The sequence below is a fragment of the Zalophus californianus genome, chromosome 7 (assembly GCF_009762305.2).
Source record: "Zalophus californianus isolate mZalCal1 chromosome 7, mZalCal1.pri.v2, whole genome shotgun sequence".
NCBI lineage: Eukaryota > Metazoa > Chordata > Mammalia > Carnivora > Otariidae > Zalophus > Zalophus californianus.
In genome coordinates this window covers 137,141,219-137,162,742 of record NC_045601.1, presented here as the reverse complement: position 1 = coordinate 137,162,742, position 21,524 = coordinate 137,141,219, and the positions used below count along the sequence as shown (strand labels likewise).

At 40.8% G+C, this 21,524-nt stretch overlaps 1 long non-coding RNA gene across 1 annotated transcript; it reads right to left on the bottom strand.

The window, feature by feature from the left end:
- Positions 1 to 3,302: 3,302 nt before the first annotated feature.
- LOC113926259 lies at positions 3,303 to 20,873 on the bottom strand. The gene is made up of 3 exons (XR_003521253.1): positions 20,818 to 20,873; positions 11,416 to 11,491; positions 3,303 to 4,374 (listed from the first exon to the last, which is right to left on the bottom strand). It is a non-coding gene; the product is annotated as an uncharacterized LOC113926259 (long non-coding RNA).
- Positions 20,874 to 21,524: the final 651 nt, after the last annotated feature.

Here is a 21,524-nt window from a genome sequence, read left to right as displayed (position 1 = left end):
TCAATGAAAAACCAAGTGCGGACAATATGACTCATTAACAAAGAAGAGAGGTTTGGTTTTTCTCGCCTCCATCCTTTTCAGCGGTGCAGCTGGTTTCTCAGAATAGTGATCTGATTTCAAGAAACTACAGCCTGGGACTAGAAGGGAAAAAAAATAAAAAGCAGCCCATTTCTAAGTATTAATGCAAAAGATGAAATCTAGAAATTAAGTCCCTGGTCTTTTTTTTTTTTTTCTTTTTTTCCAAACCGGTCTATCGGTGACTCACAGGCTAGCTTCTAGCCTAAATACCCTGATTTCCATTGCGCACTTGAGGCTTTCTCAAAGCTCTTTTCAGGTGCGAGAGGGATTAGCGCCGAAATCACTCACTTTACTGTACAGTGGAGTGGAAACAGCGCAGGCTGTTGAACCCAACAGCTACCTGGGTGAATTTGTTTCGCCTCTTATAATGTATACAACACAGAAGGATGTATTTTTCCTCTCTGAACTGTGCATTCCTCAACAGTATGCCGAAGGCTAATTCCCCTTTCCTTGAGTTGTTAGAGAATCAAATGAGGTCACACCTGAAAGCATCTAACACAGTTGCAGGCAGGGTGCTGTTTTCTAGAAACGGGGCTTTCCTTCCTCTTCCCTTCATCCTTCTACACAGGAGAAAATTAAAAGCATACCCTCCTCTGAACAAGAGAATCACAGCCTCCTATTGTTTTTGAGTCTTTAGCTGCGTTAAAAGAGAAACAAAAGTTAAAAGCTGAGAGATACAAAGAGATTTAATTGTGTTCTGGGACTTTCTCCTCCCCATTACTTCAACTCCCAGCCCCAAGATTAAAGATGAGAATAGGTTTCTATTTCTAAATGAACAGAATGCTGCAGGCATCAATCAGTAGGAACCACTAATGGAAACTTGGCCACTAGTACCTTCTCCGAGGCTGTCTGACACATTTGGATCTAATTGGCAGTGTGCTTTAGAGCCGCCAAAAAATACAGTGTCTTACACATCACAGATCAAAGGGGAGACAAACTTGCTAGCGGCCATGCGGCTTTGATTGCCAGAATCAGGCAAGCAGGTCTGTGGGTTTTGTTTACGGACAGGTCAATGCTCACCACCTTATTTCAAGAAAACCTCTAAAAGACCCTGTTTTAGCTAGCTCGGACCCAAAATATGAAGGAACAAGAAAAAGCATTCAGGGTAGCCGGCAGCTTGGGTGGTCAGAAAGAGAGACCAACTTATTTTCATGCTGCCACAGAGTATGTTGGAAATTAATTAATATTCTCTTCTGGGCTTTACATAATGAGTGACTTAGCCTTTTCAATAAGAAATCTGCCTCAGCCTGAAGCTCAGGAATGTCAATTATACCTAAAAACCCTCTTAAATCCATTATTTGTAGGAGAAAACAAAATTTCTCCTTCTAAAAATCAACAAAAAGAATGCTTCTTTCTAATTCTGACATGACACATAAATACCTACTCCCCAGAATTTAAATGATAAATGTTCCCATTGAACCCTGTTTCCCTTTCGAGTGTCACAGCCCCCCTAAAAGTCACAGAACCCTCCTTTCAGATAAATACGTACACAACACAATTTTGCATACAATTTCAGTATTGACAGACTTCCTGAGGACCTCCCAGGGATTCCCTTGGGCTCTATAATTCCTAGATTATACTTCCTAAATTAAAGATTCCTGTACCAAATGTATTAAACAGAAGGATAAAACCATTTACTAAATGAGGGTTTACCCTTGAAGGTCTGTCATTACTTCTAATTTGTGTCACTCATTGTGGATTTGCCTGTTCCCAGGACCTCCAGCTCCCCAGCCAAAGATTACTACCTTCTACTACCCTCCCGCTCTCAGAACCCCATGGAATATCTGCTATACAGAACTAAGAGGGCTCTGGCCCAAATTCCTAAATAACCTTAATACAAAACAATGAAAAGGAGTCAGTGGAAAGCATTCAGATATGGGAATTATTCATTCACTCCACAAATATTTACTGTACACCTATTATGTGAAAGACACTTTCAAGAAACTAGGGGTACCAAGTGAACAAGACTGCTCTGATTTCTGGCTCCACAGAGCTTATATCTAGGTTCAAAACTTAGCCTTACATTTACCATATCAAGTTATCTGAGGATATTACAAGACTTGATTTTCTCAAAACAGAGGACTATAATTTGCACTTTGTTAAGTGGTATAAATTTTGTTTTAAATGGTAATGCCAATGCACCTGACACATAGTGGGCTTTCAAGTATTGTCCATTATTATTATCACTATGATTAATAATGGCAAGCATTAATTCTTCAGATTATGTATCACTGCTGAAAGATCTTCCAATATCCCCACTCTTACCAGATTCATACATAGTACCAAAGTATCACACAAGCATTGGAGGAAATGCCAAAGAGGAGGTTTGGGCTCAAGCCTGCAGTTCTGGACCTTCTTCTACTAGCCTCAGTCAGGTTGTTTCCAGAATGTGCTCTCATTATTAGTCATTGATCACTGATGAACTGTTCCTTGGTTAAGATGGTCCTTTCAGTATGTTTGCTGCTCTGTGTCTTTATAAAGGCTGCTACCTTCCCTCTTCTAAGACATCAATGGCTTGGCCCCTATATTTGTTAAAGAAAGTCCCTTTTAATCAAGTTGCTGTTGCTTATTTTCCACTTCAATCTCTCCATCACTGAAATATCCTATGTCACAAGGTAGCTTTTAACACATAGGTGACTCCATACTAGACCACATCACCTGCTAAACTTCCTTGAAACCAAGAAGTAGCAAGTTTATAGAACCAAAAAATCTTCAATCCAACTGCCAGGAAATATATAGGACCTTGATTACAGGAAGTAAGTCTGTCTGACATCTATCTTCAACATCAGACATCACACTCGGAATGTGTTCCGTTCTATGGAATACTTCTAGGATATTACAATCAATCCTGAAGGGCTGTAAACTCATTCCAACTCCTACCTGTGAGAAGTCCTGCACTCCTCGGACTGTTGAGAAGATTAAGGCTACAAATATAACGAGAGGGGAAGGGCCAGAGGAAGATAATGATGACCAGAGTTAGCATGGAGGGCTCAGCAAGAAGACAGACTAGCTAGCCAAGGAAACACAAGTCTAGGATTCTAGAAATAGAAAACAAAAAACAAAAAACAAAAAAACCCATTGTTCTATGGGGGCAGAGAAACAGCACCTTGAAGTCAGACATGTCTCTAAATTTTATTTTTATTTTTTACTTTTTAAAGATTTTTATTTATTGAGAGAGAGAGAATGATAGAGAGAGAGCATGAGAGGGAAGGAGGGTCAGAGGGAGAAGCAGACTCCCCACTGAGCAGGGAGCCCAATGTGGGACTCGATCCTGGGACTCCAGGATCATGACGCGAGCCGAAGGCAGTCACGTAACCAACTGAGCCACCCAGGCGCCCCGACATGTCTCTAAATTTTAGTTCTCAAGGCAAACGCCAAAATGGAAGTGTTAAAAATTTTCTAAGCAAATATTGGGAGGAAGTAAACCAGGAGACCTTCTGTAGAACATAAGGGATGAACATTGAAATACGACGTGAATTTTCAAAGAGATGATCCGTTTCAGAAAAAGAGTCACAAAACTCTATCCTATTGTGTTAATTATCAGTATGTTTGCCTCTAAGCTCCACATCCACTCTTCATTGTCTGTACTATAGAAATGGATATGGGCCCTTTATATATTTCTTCTTTGCCAGTTGGTACAATGCTAAGCTTTGTTGGTGGAGGGAGACGGAGGGGTACTGGAGGCAAAGAGGTATTTTCTCTTCGTGGTGTGGTAAGCTCCTTTTGCCAGGCCCCTACAGCTCCTGATTTCTCCAGCATGGGCACCTGCAGGGCATCGCTTCTGCATATCCAGCTCCACAATGAACCGTTTCTATAATGAACGGCTTCTCTAGCACCTGCTTCCTACAGTGTATGGGGGCAGCCAGCAGCACTCTGTGGCCAGCTGCCTTCCCAGCACTCCCTCAACTGGCCTTGCAGTGATTTCCAGGGCACAGCATGTCCCTGTGGACGGCTCCTCAGCGCCTCAGAGGGTAGATCTCCAGCAAGACCCACAAGCACAGCATCTCAGTGACTCTTCCAGTATCCCGTGAGCCAAGGCTGTGCTGCTCACTCCAGCGAAGTCTGTATCTCAGCCCTGATGGAGAAGGAATGCTCCATCCCAGTCCTAGATGTAATGATGTCCCTTATATCTGATTTCTGAATTCTTCTGAGTTCTCTTTACTTCTTCTAGGCCAGTTCCCCATTACTCTAATCCTCTATTATAGATACTAAGTCCTTACGTTAAACTTCCCTTATTCCAGTTACTCTGTGGCCCTGTCTTCTGGTTGGGTCCTGAGTTACAGATTTGCGTACCACCTGTGAATATAAAAGACATCGTTTTAAGGAAGTAAGGTGCTATTTCTTCAGGTAGAGTATCACAGAACTAGCATGTCAGAAATTACAAGAATCTTTGCAATCAAGATAGAAAATTAGAGGCACAATTATGTTAAGCCATTTCTGGGCCTATTCAAGGAAAATTAATCACTTCCCTATTTGTACCATCACTCCACCTAGATTATATTTGATTATATGTCTATCCATTTAGAGCATGTTCAGGGCATGGCTCATATATTACTTGTTGTATCCCATATACCCAGCAAAGGTGTATGGGATACGAGAGGTATATGGGTCCTACAAGAGGACCTTCCTAAGGAATTTGTCCAAGGTAAAACAACTACTTAATTTCAAAACCAATGTATTCTGGGGCGCCTGGGTGGCTCAGTTGGTTAAGCGACTGCCTTCGGCTCAGGTCATGATCCTGGAGTCCCGGGATCGAGTCCCACATCGAGCTCCCTGCTCAGCAGGAGTCTGCTTCTCCCTCTGACCCTCTTCCCTCTTGTGCTCTCTATCTCTCATTCTCTCGCTCAAATAAATAAATAAAATCTTAAAAAAAAAAAGATTTTAAAAAACCAATGTATTCTGTTCTCCTTTCCAAAGTCTCATTAACATTTATCCTTTAAATTCTCAAGCAATTGAACATGCTACAATTAAAATAGCTCTGGGATGGGTGATATATTAAGTGTTCTCTATTATTCATACTGGACTCTTCCTCCAGATTGGTTGGGATTCATTCTTTCCTGTGAATACTATTACTGAACTTTCCCTGGTTATTTGCTAGAAACCATATTCCATCTTAATCAGATGTTGTATTTATCTTCGTGTGAAAACTCTGAAGATATAATAGTAGATGAAACAGTGTATGAGGGAGGAAGGGGATAGAAAAACCATTGTATCCTCTATATATACATATTAAATAAAAGAAACTCTAAAGATTTAAAAATTATAGCACTTAATGAAAACGAAAACTGCAATATTAGTAGCAAAGTTAAATTCAAGGCAGACAAGCCTTAACGGGGACAAAATAAGCTGCTTTATTTTTCTATTAGGTAGAATGTAAAGGTAGGTGTAACAGTCATAAATGTTTTTGCACTAAACATAGTGTATATGTGAGCTTAATTATATAAAACAGAATTTCATTTCAGAATGGGAGGCCTGCAGGAATTGAAGTATCTCTTTCCTTTCTATGAGAATCCATTTTAATTAAAGCAGTCATTTTTAAAAGTAAAAGCCTTCCAAAATAAAGAGTAATGAGGGGAGGCCATCAGTGCAGAAGAGAGTTCAATAAATTTCTAGAGAATGGAACACAGATGGAAAAGCCTTGACCAATGGATGAAGCAGAGCAAAAAGTAGCCGCCTAATATATAAACAATGAGGGAAGTGCTCCTACAATGAAGGGACTTAACTTCCTCAACAGAACCCAAAGGGGATCTTGACTGAGAAGCAGCATATACAGCAGAGATGGGGAGTGAAAACTGGATCTGGAGGTAGGGAAACTGGTGGAAGACTTGTAAAAGGAAGAGCCAACTACAGCTCACTACCTGCCTTCCCCTCTTAAAAAAAAAAAAAATTATTTATTAGAGAGAGAGGGAGATCATGAGTAGGGGGAGTGACAGAGGAAGAGAATCTTTCAAGCAGATGCCCTCCTGAGCGCGGAGCCTGATGCCACCAGGCCTTGATCCCACGACCCTGAGATCACGACCTGAGCCGAAACCCAGGGTTGGACGCCTAACTGACTGAGTACCCAGGCACCCCTGCCTTCCGCTCTTTGGCCAGAAGCTGAAGAAGGCATTTACCCCAAGGCCAAAATAAATAGGTTATGATGATAACAGATAGATGATAGATGATAGATGGATGGATGGATGGATGGATGGATGGATGGATGGATAGACAGACAGATAGATAGATAGACTCTTCTGTAAAGAAAGTCAATAAAATGTCTGCTGGGCAAGAAATAGAGCAATCAGTGTGGATGTTGGTAATTAGAGAAATACATCCTAATTAGGAACTCAAAAAATTACAGTGTAGAGGTCAATTTCCTGACCACTCAGCTCAAAGAGAAGCCCCTCAGCCAACAGAACTCAGTCACACACACCCCGCTCCTGATCATTCACTTGACTCATCCTAAGTGTGAACAGATACCAAGGAACAACAAACATTTAAGAGAAGCCCGCAGCATCGAAGAGACTGTGGCAAACTTTTTAAACAGTTTTTTAGAGAGGGAGCACAAGTGGGAGGGGGCACGGGGCAGAGGGAGAGAGAGAGTGTCCCAAGCAGGCTCCCAGCCCAGCATGGAGCCCGACACGGGGCTCGATCTCACAACCCTGAGATCATGACCTGAGCCCAAATCAAGAGTTGGACACTTAATCAACTGAGCCACCCAGGCACCCCCGTGGCAAACTGTTTTAAAGTTAAAATTCTAATTACCATCCTTCGAGAGATTAGAATAGATATTGCATCTGCAACAGGATGCTATGGAAAAGGGGTGTCTGTAAATAAAAAGAAACTCGGAGATTCACAACAGCTGTCAAAACACACATTGAAGTAGAATGGTTGACAGGCAATAGAGAAAGTCTCCCATAAAGGAGAACATAGAGGATTCAATATTTAATAGGAGTGTTAGAGAGAGACAACAGAGGCAAAGAAGGAAGGAAATTTCCTTCCATTTTTGGAAAATTCCCAGGGCTTGAGAAGAAGACTTATCTTCACATCTAATAATAGATTATTAATAATAGATGTCTTCACAACTAATAATAAGAACAAAGGAAAAGTCCTCATATCTACAAACATGACTATGAAAGTTAAGATGGAGGAAAACAAATCTCCGGCAAACTAATTAGATATCGGAAGGTACAGAATTAATATCTATAAAAATCTGAGTGGGAAAAATTTACAATCTAAAACTCGATACTCAGCCAAATTCTCAATTATCCAAGGAAGGGATAAATTCGAGGGAATACTAAAAAAAAAAAAAAAAAAAAAAATGCAGACCAGCAAGGACTCAGAAGTTTTGCCTTCTGCACATATCTTAGTTAAAGATGTACTCCAGCCAAACAAGGGGAGAAGCCAAGAAAATGAAACCCTGGGATTCAGGAAACAGTAGATCAGAACCAGGAGCAGGAAGGGATGTCTCAACATGACAGCTTTGGAACTGGCCTAGAGGTACAAGTTGAGGCAGGAAGATCTGTATATAAGACCTGGAACCATAAAACTCCAAGAAAAAAAAAAAACATAGGTGGTAAGCTCCTCCCCATCAGTTCTGGCAATGATTTTTGGGGGGATTTGACCCTAAAAGCAAAGCTGACAAAAGCAAAATGAGCAAGTGGGACTACATCAACTAGAAAGCTTCTGCGCAGCAAAGCAAACCATCAACAAAATGAAAAGGCAACCTACAAAATGGAAGCAACATTTGCAAAGTCTTTATTTTGATAAGAGGTTAATATCCAAAATATACAAAGAATTCATACAATTCAATAGCAAAGCAAAAACAATACCTACAATCTAATTTATAAATGGGCAAAGGACCTGAATAGACATTTTTCCAAAGAAGATATACAAATGATGAACAGGTACATGAAAAGGGGCTCAACATCATTAATCATCATGGAAATGTAAATTGAAACCACAATGAGCTATCACTTCACATCTGTTAGAATGGCTATCATCAAAAAGACAAAAGATAACACATACGGGCGAGAATATGGAGGGAAAAAAGGGGGTCAAGTCCTGAGCCCAAATCAAGAGTTTAGCAGATGCTAGATGATAGATAGATAGATAGGTTTTGTTGGTAGGAATGTAAACTGGTTCAGCCACTGGGGAAAACAGTATGGAGGTTTTTCCAAGAATTTAAAATAGAATTACCATATGATCCAGCACTTCCATTTCTGGGTTTATATCAAAAGGAAAAGAAAACAGGATATTGAAGAGATAATCTGCATTCCCATGTCTATTGTAGCATTATTCACAATAGCCAAAATAGGGAAACAACCTAAGTGTCTATCCACAGATGAACAAAGGAGATGTAATATGCACACATACATTTACGTACATGTATATATACACACACAATGAAATATTATTCAACCATGAGAATGAAGGAAATCATGCCATTTGTGACAACATGGATAGATCGTGAAAGCATTATGCTAAGTGAAATAAGTCAAAGAAAGAAAGACAAATACTGCAGGGTATCTTGTACACTTCAGAGAAAATACTTGTTTATGGAATATCTTCTAATTTTTTCCCACAAAGCAAGCCTCAGTATATTCCCCAAAGTGGAGGGAGTACAGGCTATATGACCCCAATGCAAAAGCAAACGATCTTAGAAATTTGTCATATTTTTAAGGAAAGACAAAATACACCTGGAAACCAAAACCCGCCTTACCAAAACCATTATCAAATAGAAATCAGTATGGTGATTATTTTGCAGAAAAGACCAACAATGATATTATTTATTAAAATTTGTTGGATGTTATCAAACTTATGTGGAAAGGGAATTCATAGCGTTCTTTAAAGATTTATTTATTTATTTTAGAGAGAGAGGGAGCACAAGCATGAGGGGCAGAGGGAGAGAGAGAGAGAATCTCAAGCAGATTCTGCACTGAACACGGAGCCTGACGCGGGGGTTCGACCCTGAGATCAGGACCTGAGCCAAAACCAAGAGTCTTCACTTAACTGACTACACCACCCAGGTGCCCCAGAAAATTCATGGTTTTAAATGCTTTTATAAGTCAACAAGAAAGAATAAAAATAAGTGAAAAATTCAACCCAAGAAGTAGAAAGGAAAAAAAAATTAAAAGCTAAGAAAAGCAGGAGGGAAAATTACAAAGATTAAAAAATAAGTTAATGAATTAGAAAGCAAAATAAAATTCATCCAAAAATTCATTGTTTGAAAAAACTAAGAAAAAAGACAAACATCTGGCTATTAAGAAACAACAGAGAAGGAACCAGATAAAAGCAGAAGTTCTGAGAATCAGATTGTTTTTATTTATTTATTTAGATTTTATTTATCTGACAGAGAGAGCACAAGCAGGGGGAGCGGCAGACAGAGGGAGAGGCAGGCTCCCCGCTGAGCAAGGAGCCTGATGCAGGACTGGATCCCAGGACCCTGAGATCATGACCTGAGCCAAAGGCAGATGCTTAACCAACTGAGCCACCCAGGTGCCCTAGAGATTGTTTTTAATTAAAAGACTTCTCTATCTGACTTCACTCTTCACCCGCTCAATACAACAAAAGTATCAGCAGAATTGATAGAGGAACATTTGTGTGTGCCCATATCTACGGATGATAAGTTGGACACTTACACTTTTCCTTCCTACTCATCGACTGATCAGCACGTAAGTGTGGGGGGCTGAGCCCTTCTGCTGTTTGTTGCATGGAAGGACATACTGGTCTCTGATCATTTTATGCAACTATTCCTTTTTTTTTCTCCTAAAATAATGGGTATTGATTTACAGGGGCCAACCTGGCCAGAATTCAGTGTTCCCTGGTCTCTGTTCAGCTATAATTAAGCAGAGCTCCCACAGCTACTGTGTCAGACTTTCAGAGAGCAAATGCTTTCCACGGGCAAAGGGCAAAAGAATATTCTAACGAGGATGGGCTAATCGTCAGTTCTAAAACAGAATCACTGAGTTAAGTAGTTAATTGCTATAAGCTGTAGTCCTTCACATATAAGACAGAAGTATGTACCATAAGGTTACATCAGTATCTCTTCTTAGCAGACAGAGCAGCCGCTAAGTAAGGGGAAAGACACACCTTACTGCACTTTCAAAGGGAATTCCTTTCCAAGTAAATGAAAACAACGTGGTCAGTTGACGTCCTCAGAGGGCTGCTCTCAGGACTCAGCTCCATTTCCGGTCTTTGTTAAGCTGCCCATGTACTACTGTACTTCGAGCTTTCTCCAAAAAAGGAGAAGGTAGCTGGGTTGAAAGCATTTCTTAAACACTAATGAATTCCTTTCTACAAGAAACTCTCCTGTGCCCCTTACTTCCTAACAATCAAGCAAAGTTATAAAACCAAGGAGCAATCCATCTCCCACACAGTTGTTCTACATTCGCTCTCGCTGCCCTGTTATCATGCCTCATGAGTAATTTTATTTATTCTCTGCTTTGTTCCAAAGAGGATTTAAGGGTAAACCCCGTGAGTAAGCTTCCCGTTAACAAAACCTCTTCTAAGCTGGTTCTGGGTAAAGACAGAGCAATTGTATGGGGGCTTTCGGATTCGATTCAATAATACGTTCAAGCCAGAAAACAGCAGAATAACAGAATACTTTTTAAAAAGCACTTATTCTGTAAATGTTATGATCACCAAAATGCTATTAAATTTTATAAGCATGAAACATCTTTCTCATTCGCTTTGTCTCCCCTCCCCCCTTTCCTCTGTGGACACTACTTTGCACCAGGCCTTAATTAAATAATAGCTGGACGACTGCCGTAGGCCTCTAACTATTCATGCTACTCCCTTACAATTCAACCAACACACTGCTGTCAGATTAACCAGCAAATGTGTACCTTTGCACAAATCACCCCTCAAGCGTACAGCCCTTAAATAACCTCACTGTAGAAAGACCCACCAACTCCTGAGCCAGTCTCTTTTCTCATCTGTATCTGGCTCTCCTCAATGCTACAGGTGCTTTGTTTCAGCTTAATTAGACTATTTATCACCCCCCCAAGCCACCTTGCTGTCACACACCCCCCTCTGGAATGCCCTAGTCCCCTTCTTTGCGATGACAATCCTTACAATCTTTCAGAGCCTTGACCCAGTATCAGCTCTGTGAACCCCTAGCCAAAAAGTTTCAGTAACATCTGTGTTCCTCCACATGCTCAGAGTACATATCTCTGCCACTCACCTGGCATTCATCAGGCATGGCCTTACGTGGTTATATTCATCATTCTATGGCCCGGTGTGCTTTTTCTCCTAAACCAGAGTAAGCCACTGGAGGCGAGCAATTGCCACACACTTGTCTATACAAAGGCTCTGAATATGTGCTTCATAATTAGGAGGGTAGTCTGAAAGCCTTACCTTCTTCAGTGAGCTCAGCCATAGGTCCATGCTTCTCAAACAAGCTTAGGTGCACCCCAGGGGTACACAGTGGGTCCTGGAGGAAACGAGATAAAAAAGGAAGCATCTTCGAGTTCATTTTACTTAGATAATTTACAGTGTTATCTTTAAAATAAAATCCAAATGACATGGAGTAGATTGTAATTTTTAGATGAATTTTAAAGACAGTAACACCAGGAAACAAAACAGGAGAGGTCAAGTAAATTTCTAGTCCTCAGTGGTTCACTTTGGGCAATACTTCCAAGTCATCTCCTCTTTCTGCCAGGGGTGAATTTGTGTTCCTACACCAGCTGAGGATGTTTATGTGGAAACATCTGAGAAATACCCTCTAGATTAGGAATGCGTAATAGGGAAAGAATACAATCATTTCCCTTTTCTTTTTTTCCCCATCATTTCCATTTTAAGATGCAATCAATACACATTTTTGTTTTCATTAAAAAAACGGGTAATAGAAATGAAGTCTGCAGATTTTTTCAAGTCTTTGTTTTACTTCCTTGGTTATGTCACCAGCTAGACCCCAAGACCTGACCTTCACTACCCACCTGCTTGTATTCACCCACCTTCGTCCCACATTTTTTTCTTAAGCTCTTCTTTCCAGCTTATCTCTGAACTCAGGAAAATGGAAAGAGAAACGCCCCTCCAGCGACAGCCACCTCCCTGCCGGGACCGCCAGCCCGCCGGGACCACCCACACGAGTTTGAGCGGAACCCCTGACATGCACCTGCGCAGATGGACCATGCCGTGACCTCTAGAAGGACCAATGACCTTTACCTCATCATAACACTAAACTCTCCACCCAAGGAGGAGCGCAAGCCTCATTTACCTAACGTGCAATGTATGTAGAGGCGTGTTTTCCTAAGGCGCGTGCACGACCATATGCCCGCCTCTACATCTGATGCCAAGGCTTCCCTGTCTAAATATTCACCGTAACCCTCAATAAAAGGAACTCATCATCCACCCCTGCTCTGGAAGTCACGGCTTTGGAAGTCAATCTCGGTGAGCTTACTTGCTGCAAATAAAGTTTCCTTTGTGGGACCACTCCACCTGCTGTATCTGGGACTCACCAAGGAGGGAACTCACGTGGGTTCGGCTACAGTTATGATATATTTGTGACATCTGATATAAATACTAGAAATAAGTTTAGTAGGACCACTCTTAAAAATGTTACTCATGTTAAAAGCCCCCAAGTGGAAACATTTTGTCACAAATGAGAGCCATCCTCTGTGAAGAACAGCTTATTGTGGGTTTCAAGCAATCCATGGAAAAATAAACACATTCTAGTTCAAAAATCAAAATTTTTTTAAAGCACTTAAAAATATTTATGAAACTTTTAATTCTTAATTTACTGTTTGAAATCCGGAAGTAGTTTTGTGTTCTACCTTTGAAAGTAGAATTTATTATTTCAGCTTGAATAAAAATTTCATTGTATCTAAGTAGATGTTACCAGCTATCCACCTATGTATTTTTTAAAAGATTTTATTTATTTATTTGACAGAGAGAGAGCGGGAACCTGGGGGGTGGGGGGTGGCAGGGAGTAAGAGAGAAGCAGGCTTCCCGCCGCGCAGAGAGCCCGATGCAGGGCTCGATCCTAGAACCCTGGGATCATGACCTGAGCGGAAGGCAGACGCTTAAGGACTGAGCCACGCAGGCGCCCCTACCCACCTATGTATTTACTACTCATTCACACACACACATTTTCACATACTATCCTATCCATCAACACACACAGGTATATACCTTAAATTTAACTCAACTCATAGAACAAGCAATGTGTACCAGAATCATAGAGAAAAATTAACAGCAAGCAACTGAATGTTAAAAAGAATCCTAAGACTGATACACGCAGAATATACAATCCATTGTATTCTTCAAATAAGGATAATGAGGTTCTGACGTCTCTAATATAAATACTAAAAGAAACATGTCCCTGGAAATTCCCCAAGCAACTTTTGCTGTAAGTCTTTTCAGCCATTGAGAGCTATAAACAAACCATGAAGTTCAACTGTTGTTCTTTAAATTTGCTTATTTTAAATAAACTAGTAATATTTTTCACAGGCATCTGGAATTATCCATAATTTGGTGCCTGGAAGCTGCTTCTGGCAATTACCAGTTCCTCGTCTAAGAAGAAGTTCCCTTGTGCTAACTACTCTCATGCAGATGAAGCTCGCAGTGGGGGCTGGTGATCTTTTCCTTCTTACACAAAAAATTAGATTTGAATTGAATCCAGAAAACAGTCACTTCCAGTTGTCTAGATGAGGAAACTGGAGCCAAGATAACTTGTATATCGTCCAAAGCCACAAGGGGCTAATAGCACTCTCACACCTCCCTCTACTCCTCCATCTCCACTCAGAATGGCCACTCTAGCTTAAAACACCTGGTCAGGGTCTGCATTCCTTCACTGGGAAGGAGAGAGAAGGAGGAGATGACCTTGATTTCTGGTGCAGGCCCCTCAACAACGCGCAGCAACGCATTAACTCAAATTCCTTGCTTTAGTGGTCTGACTTGAGTGGAAACACCATCCTGTACTTTAAACCAGCTCTCACAAGACCTTGTCCCTTCTGAAACCAACACAAGAGTCAGTCCAATTCTGAAGCTTCTGAAGCTTTGTTGAAAAACATGCGATCAGGTTTTCCTCTAAGTCCGTTTGGGAAACTGTCTCCCAGAAAGACCAAAAGGACCTCCCAGCCAGAAGCAAGGATGCTGCTCACACCTTGGCCACACCAGTTTCAACTGAAACTGGAGACCAACAGTCTCCTTGTAGGAAAGCTGGGTTTTGCTCTTAATTCTTCCCTGAGTTTGTGAACTCTTCAGCTGATAGCATTATGTCTGTGAAGTGTTTGGCTTCACAGAGCAGGGAAACAAAACAGCAAAAGGCTAAATCGCCCACTGAGAATGACCACCATAAACATGTCCTCCTTTGCCCCTTTCAGGGAAATCAGAGATGAAGCAGAAGAGAAAGTCAGAGAGATCTGGAGTGACTATGAGAAGAACTCGGTTAAAATAAAATGCAAACAGGGCACCTGGGTGGCCCAGATGGTTGGGCGTCTGCCTTCGGCTCGGGTCATGATCCCAGGGTCCTGGGATCGAGTCCCGCATCGGGCTCCCTGCCGCTTGGGAGCCTGCTTCTCCCTCTGCTTCTCTCTGTCTCTCATGAATGAATAAATAAAGTCTTTAAAAAAAAAATAAATAAAATAAAATGCAAACAGAACGCAGCCTTGAAAATTCCCCCGAGCAGACAAAACCAGTTTTGTCATACAAACAAAGCTTAATTTAGTTTTTTTTGCAAGGCTAACTTGACCTGGGTCATTTCTTGCTTGTGCCTCTGAAAATCACAAGCAAAACTCTTCCCCGAGGTTGATAGGAGGTCACCAGTGACCAATTCCCTATCATTTAAGAAAATTCTAATATTATAATCAATCACTGCTTTCTCACTATATAAGCTGCTTTATCACAATATGCTGCTGAGCCTAACATTCCATCTTTTAGTTCGAGTGCTCCTGGTTTACAAACTTTCTTTTTGATGTGTGCACAGTAATCTTACTCATTACTACTTTGGCGATTCACTGGTTTCACTTCTGTTATTTCTGAACTTTTGCCATTTCATGTCCTGAGAAATGGGATCCAAAAGATACCCCCAATGAATCTGAGGCCAGTGAGCAAACGGGTACAGTACCCAGAGAGCCCATGAGCTCCCTGCTTTCTTATCAACCCTGAAATTGAACATTGAAGAAAAATATCTTAAGATAATGATTGGTCGTTTCATGTCTAATCCAAACATAATTGTAAAAGCAAGTAATTAAATAAATGTAAATAAAAAATTTTCTAACTTAAACTGAATAATAGATATTTATTGAATATGTAAGTCATTTAAAAATAAGGTAAACATTAAATGATAAACAAGAGTATTTACTTTGGGCTTTTAGTTTTTGATAGAGAGACATAAGATATTTAGGTTTATTAGTGAACATATTTTACACCACAATGAAAAAAAAATTTAAGGATTATTTATTTGAGAGGGTGTGCACGCATGCGCATGAGTGGAGGGGCGGGGCAGAGGGGGAGAGAGAGAAACCCTCAGGCAGACTCCCCGCTGCGTGCGGAGGCCAGGCAGGCTCTATCCCAGGAGCCTGAGATCATGACCCGAGCCCGTATCAAGAGGAGGACATTTAACCAACTGAGCCACCCAGGTGTCCCGAAAATTTCATTATGAGGAAGAACACACTTCTAGAAATTATGAAATGTATTCACAAATTGCTAATCTACGAGATACTAATATATGATAGCTCACAATTGCTTGCTTCCAAGGTTTCTCTGGAAAGCGAAGATTATTAAGAGTTAAAGTTTACAATCCATATGTAAAAATAAAACTGCTAGAAATAATAAAAATGGAAGAAAATGACTGTATATGAAAAGCAGGTAAGGAAAATGGTTTTTTTTTTTTTTAATAAGCAAAGGCCTGAAGGACATGAGGTTGATTCGTTGGCTGGTTTTTGGTAAAGGAAGAAAGAAAACAATTTTTTTTGTCCTAAAGTAAAATGATTGTTCCAGAATAAGAAAAGACCAAGAGGACAAAAGCGGAATGGATACAGAAAGTCGTAGGTTTGTGGGAAAGGAAACCTGAGAAAGAAATTTTATGTGTGGTCAAGTCTAAGATCGGAATGGATTTATTTAGGTTAAAAAGAAAAAAAAGGAGAGTTTCACGTCAAAAGTACACTGCTGTAAAATTTGAATTCGGTTTTCTCACTGTTAAAGGGACAAAGTTTTCTTAGATTATCGGTCTGCCCTTAAATAAGAAATCGTAAGCAAAGTTTTTTCTTTACCTTTAATGTAATCTGCCTAGAAAACTGAGATTCTGAGTTTTGTCTTGGCCAGGTCTTTGGTTATGTAAGAAAACGGAGTCTTCTCTAGTAAAAGAGCTAAATTTTTTTTACAGCTATGTAATTTTTTGTACATGTTAAATTTGATAGAAAATAAATAAGAAGTGATGCTAAACTTTCTATAGGGGATATCTGTATGAAAGTCCTAAAAATCTAACATGTCCTGGTATAATGTTATCAGTCATAATTTTTAAATGTATGTCATAGAAATAACCACATTCCCTTGTCAATTGCATTATAATGAACTCTCATCAGATCTTTAACCATGGCCATTTTTAACTCTTTTGTCACTTATAGACAGTTACTGTTTTACTCTTGATTCTTCTCTGAGAGCATTTACAATGAGCTGTAAACAAAAGTATTCCATCTTCAAAGAGATTCGTGGAAAAGACCCTGACAAGTACTCTAAAATGCAGGTTTCTGAGAACTTGGAAGATCATAACACCAAACTGAGTAAGAATTGCTAAAACTCTGATGGAAAACTGATTGATTCATAAAGCTGCTAACCCAAGAAGAAGCAAAGCAGGAATAATTACAGTGGACTGACTGAACTGATGAAGATGGTTATAACTTTTTATGATTCCATTTAAAACACTGCTAGTTCTTCAGTGTTTTGTTTCCCAGATTTAAAGGACCCCCTTTTCTCCTCTTTCAAGCTCTCTATAACTTACAGCAATTTGGTAGAGTGTATCTTTGCAACAAAGTTTGAAACGCTTATCTCTTTCTTCCTTCTTGATCCCTCCAGAATTCAGAAACTCTTATTAAATGTTCCTGTTTTCATGACACCATATATACTTGCATAAGTTCAATAAGAATCTGTTCTCCTTGAAACAGGACACGATTGGACAAGGACTTGGCTCGGCTTCCTGGCCTCAAGTGACTTTTGAATGTCCAGTCTGAGATTCCTTATGAAAAGCTCCAGAAAAGCAGGTTTAAAACAGCCTACGTGGTCAATCACTATTCTTGCTGCAGTTATGCAAATAATCAGGACAAGTTTAATCTGCAGACCAGTAAGACTTACTGTGGTTATCTTTCATGGAAAGGAAGATGATTATATAGAGGAAAATATCTGGTATTTATGGATATCAGATTCGAAGTTGCTCGTTGTCTTTGAGGTTTTGTGTTCTACCTATAAACTGGGCTGAACTCTGAATTTTCCTAGTTCCCCCCGCCAATATTTGGCTAGAGCTCTCCAAAAGCTAACATTTCCAATTTTCTCCCACTCTTTTGACTTGGAATTGCTATGAAACTAAAATTGCTCTTTCCCAGAAACCACGGAAGCTAAAGCTGGACTACTTGATAAAGACTTCAGAGAAATCACCGCAACAGCTCGTGGGTGGTGCAATAGCTCGTGCCTATTGCAATGCGGCCACTCAGAAACATCATCAGAAACATTCACATCGCAAACCCGAAAACCTGACAGATCTCCACTACCTGCCCTCGCTCCATCTGAAGATGCTCACGACCCAATGTCCAGAAATCTTCTCAAAGGGCTGCTCTCCGAACTCATAAACAAGTTTTAGAATTTGCTTGAACTATCAACCTTTGTTTACCTTTTATTTCCATAGACATGTCTCATTAAATTACCTGCTTGCTCACACCATAGAGAAGGCTAATTTAGGTGGAAGCTCTCCTACAGTACCACCTCTTGAAATAAAACATCTCAGGTCCGTCCTATCCTAAGTAATCATGAGGATATGCAATTGCTAATACATCATGCTGTGCCTATGTACGTAAGTTCAAGAATTATAACCCATTTGAGTTATTTAATTGGCTAAATCTTGGCTCCTGGGAACCTCTGCTCTAGAGAATTTTGCAATCCTTAGCTATTACTCTCTTTATAGTCATCATATCAACTTCTCAAGTGTGTTATGTATTCTCTAGGGCTTTATACCCGTCGGCAGCCACTCACATGCCAAATGATATCCGTCAGGATCAGACAACTGGATGAAACCAACAGTAACCACAGAAGTGATGAAGATATTGATTACATCTTGGCCTGATGATGCAACTGGATGAAAACCTCAAATGTGTGATTCTTCAACCTGACTACATCAACAGTGGTAACACAGAATCACACCATACTAGTTAATAATACTCTCAGCCTGCTGAGAGAATGACCAAAAGGGGGGAATTGTTAAAATAAAAACAGAGACCAGTCTTGAAAATTCCCTGAATTGCTTGGGGCGCCAGGGTGGCTCAGTTGATTAAGCGTCTGCCTTCAGCTCAGGTCATGATCCCAGGGTCCTGGGATCGAGCACATCAGGCTCCCTGCTCAGCGGGAAGCCTGCTTCTCCCTCTGCCTCTGCCTGCCACTTCCCCTGCTTGTGCTCTGTCAAATAAATAAAATCTTAAAAAAAAAAAAAATTCCCTGAACTGCAGTTTAAAACCCGTTTAGTCATACAAACAAAGCTTAATTTAGCTTATTTTGCAAGACTAACTTGACCTGGGTCATTTCTTGCTTATACCTCTGAAAATTATAGGCAAAACTTAAACTACCTCCCAAGGTTGGTATGAGGCAACCACGGACCAATTCATTTTCATTTAATGCTACTATTATAACCAATCTCTGTGAAGAACAGACACTGCTTTCTCACTATATAAGCTGCTTTATAACAATAGAACACTGAACCTCATTCCGTTTTGGTTCAGTGAGTGCTCCTGGTTGGCAAACTGTCTTTTTGGTGTGTGCTCAATAAACTTTTACTAATTATTTCTCGGGTGATTCGTTGGCTTTACTTCTGCTATTTCTGAACTTTTGACACCTCAACGTGGCTTGAAGGTACACGGGGCCACAAGGAAGGCATGAGAAAGAACTGAATTCTGCCAACAATCAGTGAGCTTGGAAAAGCACTCCGAGCCCCAAATGACAACAGCTAGCCAAGCCCTTGATCTTCAGCCCGGCAAGATGCTGAGCCGAGAGCTCGGCCACCTCATGCCAAATTTCTGATGTACAGAAACTGCGGTTAATAAACGTGTTGCTTCAAGACACTTAAAAAAAGTAAAATAATGCTAAGAGGTCCTCATGGCTCATGAAAGATGTTTCCAGCTTTGCCACTAACCCATCGTATGACCTGTGCCATGTCACCTAGCCCCCGAGTCTCAACCTCCCACCTGTCAGCTGGGCGAGGGCTGTATTAATATGTACTTGATAGAGTGGTAGGAAGAGCAAAAGAAAATGTGTTTGAAAGTACTTTGCATACCAGATGGAATTGTGTAATTGTAAGTTTTTACAGTAAACTGCCCCCCCCACCAAAATCATTGCGTTGATACGAATTCTGCATTTTTCTCTCCACATAGCTTTCATTTTAATTGAGCACACAATTAGATAAATATTTACCTGTGAAATATTTCCTTGTGAAAAAGCAACATAAAGGCATTTTTTTAAACCTAGAAAGACGATGTATTTTCTGAGGAGGTCATTCTTTCCTCAACACAATCCACAAGCTTGAAATGTATTAGCCCCCCTCTTCTCCTTTGGGAGTATGGTCTGGCTGAAAACTGGTCACCCACACTCCCAGCCGTAGCGCACACACCTCCTCACACCTCCTAAAAAACAATGTCCCTCTGACAGTTGTGATCTCATCTGACCCTCTACGCCTGAGCCAGGACGGAGGAAATGACAGTGTGGATAAACGGTTGGCCCCGGACCACACCACCCATCAAGAGCAATGTTATCTTACTGCGAGGAGCCGGGTGTCTGTCCCCTGACCCCCACACCGTCTGGCCTGGCAGGGGGCAGGGAGAACAGAGGACCCTGCCTGCTTGTTCCGTGCCCAAGGTGACATCAGATTTGCCAATCTTGTCCCAACATTCCGTTCACGTGCCCTTGTGGTGCCAAAGTCCCAGGGCCAGTCTGGAATTCAGGACACATCATGCAGGGCGGTGTGTGGATTACTGGACTTGTTTGCTTTTAGTTAAACAAACGGGACTGGCTTTAAAAACTAAGTCCAGACTGATCAATAATCAGAAGTCTCACAATTAGAGAAAAACTTCACGTTCATTTTATTTGAATGCATTCAATGGCATTAATGTGGACAACCCACCCGTTCCTCCAAAAAGAAAATATGCCCCTTCAATCATCAAGGTGAACAGGAGACTTCATTCCCTTCTCATCTAAAGCCTGAATTCTAGTTTCAATATACAAAAAAAAAAAAAAAGGATAAAATTGTATTGGTAAAATTGAAAACCACAGAGGCAGAAAACGGAATTCGAAGCACAACTTCTTTATACACATCAGGAATTCATTCAATAAGTTCATTATTTAGAGCCCTATTTCTTGTTTTTCGCCAATTGATGGATTTAATGATCGGCCACAAATACACACTATAGCACAAGCCGGTAATATTAAAAGGAGAGGACTTGGATTTAACAATCGCTTTGAGTGTTGACTGTCAACATCAAAGGAGGCTGTGAACACATACTTTATATTATAGAAAAGAGGCAAACAAACATGTTGGCATCTGAAGTAAGTACATGGACCCACCTGTAATTCTCATTCCAGGGCGCCTGGGTGGCTCAGTTGGTTAAGCGACCGCCTTCGGCTCAGGTCATGATCCTGGAGTCCCCGGATGGAGTCCCACATCGGGCTCCCTGCTCAGCGGGGAGTCTGCTTCTCCCTCTGACCCTCCCCCCTCTCATGCTCTATCTCATTCTCTCTCTCAAATAAATAAAATCTTTAAAAAAAAATTCTCATTCCAGTGTTAGCAGGATACACACCACCTAGTTATTTCTTGACTAACTTGCCCTCCCTCCCTCGCCCTTCTCCTCTACCTAAACCAGGGAGGGACTGGGGTTGACCTCAGGGGTGGCCATTTGCCCCAGGCAAGCTGTCAGACACACCAAAGCACAGACGCTCAATGATTATTTGAAATGAGAATTCTCTTACATATACCTCCACCGGCGCAGATAATTGAGAGAGGAGTTCATCCTCTTGGCACTCACAGACAGCGAAACGAAGCCCGGGTCCACATTACTAATGGAGGTGTTGAAAGTACCCTGAAGGAGCCTTACGTTCTTTTCCTGCCTGCCACTCATAGTGTGACCCTGGGCAATACACGAACATAAAACCACTACTTTCTCTATGAAATGGATCTAATATCTACTCCATTTATCTCAGAGGATTGTTCTCAAAAGTTCTTTAAAAAGTATATGTAAATATATATAAATTGCTATTTATTATATTAAAATAAT